The sequence below is a fragment of the Panthera pardus genome, unplaced genomic scaffold (genome assembly GCF_024362965.1).
Source record: "Panthera pardus isolate Hobbes unplaced genomic scaffold, ASM2436296v1 HiC_scaffold_12, whole genome shotgun sequence".
Lineage (NCBI taxonomy): Eukaryota > Metazoa > Chordata > Mammalia > Carnivora > Felidae > Panthera > Panthera pardus.
In genome coordinates this window covers 52109054-52117611 of record NW_026526677.1, presented here as the reverse complement: position 1 = coordinate 52117611, position 8558 = coordinate 52109054, and the positions used below count along the sequence as shown (strand labels likewise).

Genomic DNA, 8558 nt, shown 5'->3' with positions numbered 1-8558 from the left:
AAAAAGGTAGCCTTGATAGGGTGTGATCATAAAACAGCTTCACTTTCATTCCTGCTCTCTCTGCTCAGAAGCTGGTTTCTCAGGTAGGTCCCTGTAGTTTTTCCAGACACCCTTAGAAAAAAAAGTCACTTTTAGTCATAAAATAGTCTCATTTCAGTCACTGAAATGTCCAGTCCCATGTAATAGTTAAAACTCTGAACTTCATTTAAGGCAAATATTTCCCCTTCCTCTACTTCCCCAGCCAGGCTGATTCAGGCTGGAAACCTGACTTGAGGGAGAGGGAAGTAGGGGCCAGAGGAGCAGAGTGGTACAGCTGGCTTGTTTGCTTTCCCACCTAATGCTTCTGCTGCCCCTCCACTCCCTCTAGGGTGTGGGTCCTACAGGACTTGGGGTGGAGGTAAAAGGAGGAAAGAATAAGAGGAAGAAGGGCCTTTAGGGGAACTGAAGTGCTTGGTGGTGGTGTTCCAGGACCTCGGTGGGTGTTCAATACAGACTCCTCTTACTCAGAACTTAAGTTCCAGGGACAACACTGGATGACAACGCCGCCTTCTGCTCGCCACTTGCTCTGCTGGCTTCTGCATTTGATTCCAGCCCCTGTTGCTTAGCAGCCTCTGGTGGGAAGCCCACCTGGGCAGGGGCTCCTTGAAAAAACCCTCATGCTTATATTCTCCCTTCCCCCAGGCGACCCACGGGGTGCAAGCTCTTTTCTGTTCTGCGTTTAATGGTGTACACACTCCTCATCCCGGACTCTAGCCACGGCCTTTTGCTTTTAATTTTCTCTGGCATGGGTCCCATACCAGTCGCTTTGGCCCTCTCAATTCTAAGGAACACTGTTTTCCAACTAATGTTTGAAAGCCCTTTCTCCGGAGACTTGAGATGAGGAAAGGCTCAGCCTCCCAGGGAGGCAGTGGGGAGGGAAGGCCACAGTGCTTCAACTACTTTTTCCCAAAGTCTTTTTTCAAATTCCTCAAACCTCAGACCTTGAGGGGTTGAGGAGTCGGTGTTAATCTCAGGGTCACAAGACTGTCACCAACTAGCTGCTTTGCTGGTCTTGTAGGTGGTCTTACAAACTGCCTTGAACTAAGGGGAACTGTCACTTACTATTTTCTCCTTCTCCCTGGGCCTCGGCTGCACCTGGCTGCATCCAAGACATCTCTCATTTTAACATGTGCTTTCTAGCTCTAGCTATGCACCCTCGGGATTTCATTTTAAAGCCCCCGGAGGAGAAGGAAGCATCTCTACCTTTTTCGAGCATTATTTTAAACATATGAGTGACAAGTTGCCTTCCTTTTTGTCTTTCTGTCCTTATTAACAGTTTATTACAGTATTTTGGAGGAGGATTCCTTTTTTCTTTTTTTTAACCACTTAGGAATGAGATTGGACAATTTACCATGACTCTGAATTGGGCTTCAGAGAAATAAGAGAATCCTTCTATTTTTCTTGCTGAAAGCCATTTAAGGCAAATACTTTTAGATTTATGGGTATTTTCATTTTACGTTGGAGCTAAAGTTGGGATTTTTAAACAAATTCAAGTTTAAAAATACATATTTTAATTTTCAGCTATCGCATCAGGATTCAGAAGTATGGGAGAAAGGTGAAACATGGGAGAAAGGTTGTTGTTGTTTTCCCATGTGAGTGTCCAGGCTGGTGAAAATGTGGGTGCGAGGTAGGAGTGCCTGCCTGGTTAGATGAAAGCCATGGGGCTAGCTGGGCTTGGAGGAGGGAGGTAAACATAATTCTGGAGTAATGAGGTGGTACCTGGGAGTGGCTGAAGTATAGGCCGGTCCAGTAGGACCATATCTTTCCTAGCATATGGAGTGGCACCAGCATCTCAATCTTAATGATAACCTTATACAGGAAAAACGTGGAGCTTCAATAATACTATCCTTCCCACTACCTGATTCTAATTCTATTGGAGCTATTTTACAGTTCAGAGCTGGAGGTAATAGCAATGCAAAACACCTGACGCGGACACCACTCCCCACCCCCTCTACACACACAAGGGATTTAAAGGGATTCCCCTTTAAACTGGTTATAACGTCTCATCTGCTTCCTCATTAATGAGTTAAAGAAAACCATTAAGGGGCACCTGGGTGGCTCAGTCAGTTAGGCATCCGACTTCAGCTCAGGTCATGATTGGTTCCTGAGTTCAAGCCTGCATCAGGCTCTGTGCTGACAGCTCAGAGCCTGGAGCCTGCCTCAGATTCTGTGTCTCCCTCTCTCTCCGCCCCTCCCTAGCTTGCACTCTGTCTCTCTCTCTTTCAAAAATAAAACATTAAAACAAAAGAATCTTTAATATGCATATGTGCAGGAGAGTCGTACTTTTATTTTGAAAATGACCTTTTTACAGTTTTGGAGGTCTTTGCCCAAAAGGCCCAATGGATTCATCCGACAGAGAGCCAGATAAACCAGAGAAGTGCACTTCCTATGGGCTGCTTAAGCCTGGGCATATCTCTTCTTGGCTCTTGGGAGGTGTATCCAAAGTGACAGGGCATCTTTGCTATTTTCCTAATTTAAATTTTCCTCTTTATTAATTTATGTTTTGGTTTTGGTTCATTTATAGCCAGTACTCATTAGTAGCAGCAGTGATGGGAGAATCTGCTCTTATGGTCTAACCATTGGTGATCTTTATAACTGGGTTAATGGGTTATAGAAATCTATTTTCTGTTGGGTGAGAGACAATGGAGAATCTGGATTGTTAGTCCTTTTCATTTGTTTGTCAGTTTTGAGCCCCAATCAAGAGTCACACTGAGAAGGCAATTTTCATACCAGGCCTGGTAGAATTTGGGATTTCTGCATTTACTTTTTTTCTTCAGACAGAGAGAGAAAACGCAGGTAGGAGACAGGAGCAGAGGGAGTGACAGAATCTTAAGCATGGAGCTTGACATGGGGCTCAATCCCACAACCCTGGGATCATGACCTGAGCCAAAATCAAGAATTGGACGCTCAACCACAGAGCCACCCAGGTGCTCCTATATTTATTACTTTTGACTGAAATTTATTTCTTTATCTGTCTCTGTATGTGTATGTGTCTGTAGTTTAGAAAGGTTTTCATCTCTCATTGTATGACTGTATAATATTTTTCACCACTAGAGGTATTAATATATTTGATTACAAAGAGTTCTTTTCTGATTGGCTAATAGGGATAAATATGTGCATAAAGCAAATATTCCTAAAATTCTCAGAAAGCAGTGAAACTAAACTTCTAATACTTTAAAAGTGCTACATTAAAATATATATTCTTACACCAACTCAATAACCTTTTAAAAATTCAAGTACACAAATTTAAATACATCTTCACAAAATGAAATTAGTTTAATATTTGGGGTTTAATAATAGCTATGTTTTCTCTGATTTATTAGTGTTAAGTGTAATTCCTAACAGTATTCTACTTGGATACTTTTTTTTTCTAAACTTATACAGATTTTACTGATCATCAAATAAGTTAACATTACTCATAATCTTCAAGATTATGAAAAAAATGGAAATTTGTGCATAGCTAAATTGAATCATTATTCTTAAAAACGTTTTATTTCAGTGGTAATTTTGTTTTGTACTGTGTCAGCTTAAAGATAATTTCCAAGAGCTTTAGGTAATTTAAAACTTAAGCTTTGTGTGTATATGTTGGAAACTGTGGGGTGGGGATAGGGGGGTCTTAACTATCAACACTTACATATTAGAAATTGAAATTGAGAAATAGTTATTTATTGAATCACTTGAAGATAGCAAAAATGAATGCACTGCATATTAATAACATCTTAAGAATATTATACAACTAGTTCTGACATTGCAGATGCCCTGAGATGGATCTTATAATAACGTATAAATTTGTTCCAGAATATAAAATGAAGACCATAACTTGGAAATTTACCACTTTAAAATGTACAGTTCAATAGCATTAAGTATACTCATGATGCTAAGTAACCATCACTACCATCCATCCCCAGAAATTTTTTATCTTCCCAAGCTGAAACCCTGTACCCATTAAACAAAACTCCCCAGTTATTTTCATTTGTTTGTCTGTTTTGAGCCCCACTCAAGAGTCTTATGCCCACTGAGAAGGCAATTTTCATACCAGGCCTGGTAGAATTTGGGATTTCTGCATTTACTTTTTTTTTTTTTTTTTAAAGACCCTAGCAACCACTATTCTACTTTCTGTCCAGAAATACATTTTATTTGCTTTGGTTTATAAAACCTGAGTCTGAAAAGCTGTGAAGTGTGTTAAAGTCTTTGCAAAGTTTGCCCAGTTTTGATGGTCTCGTTTCCTTGGTTTACTGTTTATTGCCTTCTCCTCTAACATGAAACGTTTTCTTCTGTGTAAACTGTCTAGATTGCATAAGGTTGTCTTAACAGAATAATTTTCTGTGCTTTATGTTAACTTTATTATGTTCTTGATTATTTTTAAAAAGCAAACAATCTCCTTACTTAGGAAAGAATTAAGGTTCTTTACAATCACGCTTATTTTTAGATGTTTTGTTGTCACTTTGAAATGAAGCCAACCATTGTTTCTTAGGTACCCATGATCCTATCTTAACTGTTGAAATCTCCTGACAACTTAATGGGTTTTGCCTCTCTAAAATCCAAAGATTTGTTCTTTTAACCTATAAAAGAGAGGTGTTAAAGATAATTAGGTTTTATTTGTTATGTTATTCTTTGAGTTTCATGGAAAGAGTCATTCAAATCAGAAAAGATGCTCTGTCTTCCCTAGGTTAGATTTATATAGGTAAAATAGTATTACTATAAATATTTTACTATAAATTACTATAAATATATTACTATAAATATTATGGGAAGTCCCTGAAGATTTGTCAGTGTTTCTATTTATCAGCATCCTGATGGTGCATTGTCTCATGTTAGCAACAGGAATGTGGTGTGACCAGTCATAATTTCAGTTATTTTAAATGGTTACTTACTTGAAACCTCACTTCTTTCATTTGGACCTCACATAGAGACCACTGGTTTTCATTTAGGGATAAACATCAGACTTATCTATAGGGTTTTTATTAAAATACTGATGTTTAAGACCTACTCTGAATCTCTCAATATTGTTGATACATTTTGTGTATGTTCTTAGTATACTGCATATATATATTATGACTCAGGAATTTTGCATATTTCAAGAATATTTCCTCTGTAAAAAAAAGCGTGCTCATCTGTTATTATAAATCAAATGTCATATTCACTATTATCTTTGAAAATGGCCTTAATCATTATATGTATAGATATGTTGACTAAAGCTTTATTTATTTTCTTGGATACCTCTTTGTTTTGCATGACATTGAAATAACCAAAATTCTTTGTCAGTTGCATCAGTCTGGTTATGAACGCTCTTCTGTAATTGACATGGTCATTTTAAGTCTCTGGCATCTACAGATAGTTTTATTACTCAGATACTTCCCCAAAGGCTCTGCAATGAGCTGCAGGCCAGACAAGAGTTACATCTTCAACAAAGAAGCATGATCTCAGAGCCCATGGAAAAGGACTGTACTAGATACTTTAAACTGTTGACACTCTGAAGAATAGATCTTGGGTACAGGCTTCTGACGTCATTGCCTAAACAATTTTAAGACTGTACAGTGGGTTAAGTCAAGATTTCCAAAATTCTTTGTAGTCAAGAAGCTGATAGGTTCATGATACTGCTAACCTAAGATCCAGAAGAACAAGACTTAATTACACAGGACTGAATGAACTGATAAAAGATGATTGTAGGTATTTGTTTGGAATGTTGTTGATGTTGTTTTAATGTTGTATTTTCTGGATATAAAAGGAAGCCCTTTCTCTTATGTAAGGTATCCAATAACCCATAACAATTTAGTAGATTCTGATTTTGTGACCTAAAATGGAATATTCTTAAATGATATTCTCCCTGCCTGACACCCCCTCCCAAATCCAGAAACGTTTATTATACGCACTTACTTTTAGATGGTAATAGAGTTATTTGCATAGGTTCAGTAAGAATCTAACCACCTTTTTACTGGCTCTAATTGGAAAATTTGGTATGCAACCAAGGCCTTGTCTGGAATGTCATATTTGAGAATGACCCTTATTTAATGGGGTACTACCAGCCACTACTTTTTCCCCCAAAACTATTTTAAAATATTGCTTTCAACTGTCCACCCCAAATTATGAAGTATGAACTAGGAATTTACATTTTCTCCTTTGTAAAATGGCTCTGCTTACAAAATATTTTCTTAATAATATTGTTAACAGGTTACTCATTTCCTTTACTTCGGACACAACATTCAACATCAGCTGTTTTCCATCTCTTGATTCTTTTGGATTTCTCCAACTTTCCTCCATGCTTTTTACATAGGAAACAAAAACTGTTACCAAAAATACTTGTTTTACATTTCGGTCAGTCTGTGATTTATGAAGATTAGCTGTTCAAAGCAGTGCTGTTATTCCTGTCTCCTTCCTTAACATCCTTCATTATGGACACAAAGCCCAGTTCTAAACAAAAATTCTTCCCCATCTCTGTGAAATACTCTCAAAATGGACAAGCTGGACCATGTAGAGTAGTGGTTTGTGATACAGTGTGAAGATGCAGTCCTTTATCATGTATATGTCTGGTGATATATATATTAAGACCATAACACTTGATATGAAGAAGCACTTTGAAGAGATTTTCCCCAAAGAAGACTTCAAATGTTCAACACCTTATTGCAGTCCACAGAGAAAAAGGCCAGCTGGCATGGCTTATTCATGAAACTTCCAAATATAGTGAAGGCAACTGTCTCTTCCAAATTGAGAATGAGCACCGCCTCGATGAAGGACATCCCTTGGACACAACCAACATCAGGTGTGTAACATGCATTTACTCCTTAGATAATACAGAAAAATACTCTGATTCAGACCATCTTTCTGAAAGATGTAGAGATGGAAATGCATAGGATATGTCCAGCTTAATTGTGGTGGGCATTTGGATCATCAACAGATACACCTTCTATATCATGTTTAGAAAGAATGTGTTTCACCAAAGCTTTTCCACTGTTACTTTGGTGGTGATAGTATCACCACTATCAGGGGTGATACAGCTAGACTCTGAACCTTTACCATGAACAGTAGGGAGCAATCCCTGCACCCCAATTCTCAAACTTTTTTCTTACTATGCATTACTTCCCAATTGGGTGATATTTCATGGGTCCAATTTACCATTGCATTTGTAAGATTTTCTTTATGCTTAAATCTTTTTTTTAATGTACTGCTTTAAATTACTCAATTTTGAGACTCAGCTCAATGGTCTAATGTTCCTGTCATTGAGGTAAATCTTCCTCCACAGATTTGACAGGAAGATTTCCCTGGAATAGGCAAAGATTTCCTAAACAGGACACAAAAGCAATCATCAGTCACAGGATGGTCCATACTCAAGAATCAGAACAGTGCTAGAAAGTGGCTCAAATTCAAAATTCTCATGTCCTGAAGACCAAAGTGGTGGTTTACAGGTCCTCCCTGTTTGTGTTTCATATTCCTGCTGAATGATTTTTGGAAGTTTTCTGAAGATTCTCTGTGGGAGGGAGTTTACCACATTTTTCACCAGGAGCACTATGGACAATTGGTCGGCACTCATTTTGCCATTTTTGTTAAAAGTTCCAGACAACCAAGGGCAGGTTGAGGGTCTCAATCTATCTCTGTCTCAGGGGAGGATTGCACCCTGCTCAGACCCCTGAGGCTGACTTCTGGATGCTCCAAGTCTGTTTTTGGTGTCCCCAGCCACCAAGCAGCAGCTCTGTGGAGGACAGGATGCCTACACCATCAGTCACCCCATTGCCAGGCCCCCTAGGTGGGCATGGCCACTGGGAAGAGAGATGAGCGGCTCCTTGTTGACCTGGGGAAGTTGTTGTTGCCAGCTGTTGATCAGTCACTTTTATAGAAGGTTGACTTTATGGAGACAGTGCTGACAAAACCCTCCCAGATAAACTGGTTTACAGGTTCCAACCTTAGAGCTGGTAAGGGAGTTTATGTTCATGGTAGGCCAGGAGCCTGCAGATTCTTTGAGGACTTTGAGAAGAGAGGAAGTCACCCAAAATGGATGGTTACTGTAGAAGTAATCTGGTGGATAAAGTTTCTTGGACTTGGCCTCCTAGCCTCAGGACAGCAAGTAATAGAGACTTTTAGAAGTCCAACCTAAGATTCCTTATGGAAACAAGAGAGCAAAATTTAAAAAGGCCTTTTGGTAAATATTCTTACTGCAACTATGTAAATAATCAGGCCTAGTGTAATGAGGCCAGACTCATTTTATGATCAAGAATCTTTAAGATTCTTTTTAATCAAAAGTAGGGAAAAATTGTGCTCCAATGGAAAATTATGTGTGGTCATTCTAAAGCTGATTGTCTGATGCTGATTATGTAAATTATAGATAACACACAGAAATGCCAAAGAATTCTTATCCAAAGACATGCAAACAAATTCTGTCCAGGAAAGAAAGAACTGAAAAACCAATTTTGGCTCTATTTGCACATCTCTTACAATTTTCCAGACCTATGTCTGTTCTTGGGATTCTCCTTTGACCTGGTTGTAACACACCACTAGTTTCCTCATGAATAAGCTAAATAAAATTT

The 8558-nt window shown here is 38.6% G+C and overlaps 1 pseudogene; it reads right to left on the bottom strand.

Moving 5' to 3' along the window:
* Window positions 1-6416: 6416 nt before the first annotated feature.
* On the bottom strand, window positions 6417-7369 carry LOC128776246 (TBC1 domain family member 12-like; annotated as a pseudogene).
* Between the last annotated feature and the right edge of the window lie 1189 nt (window positions 7370-8558).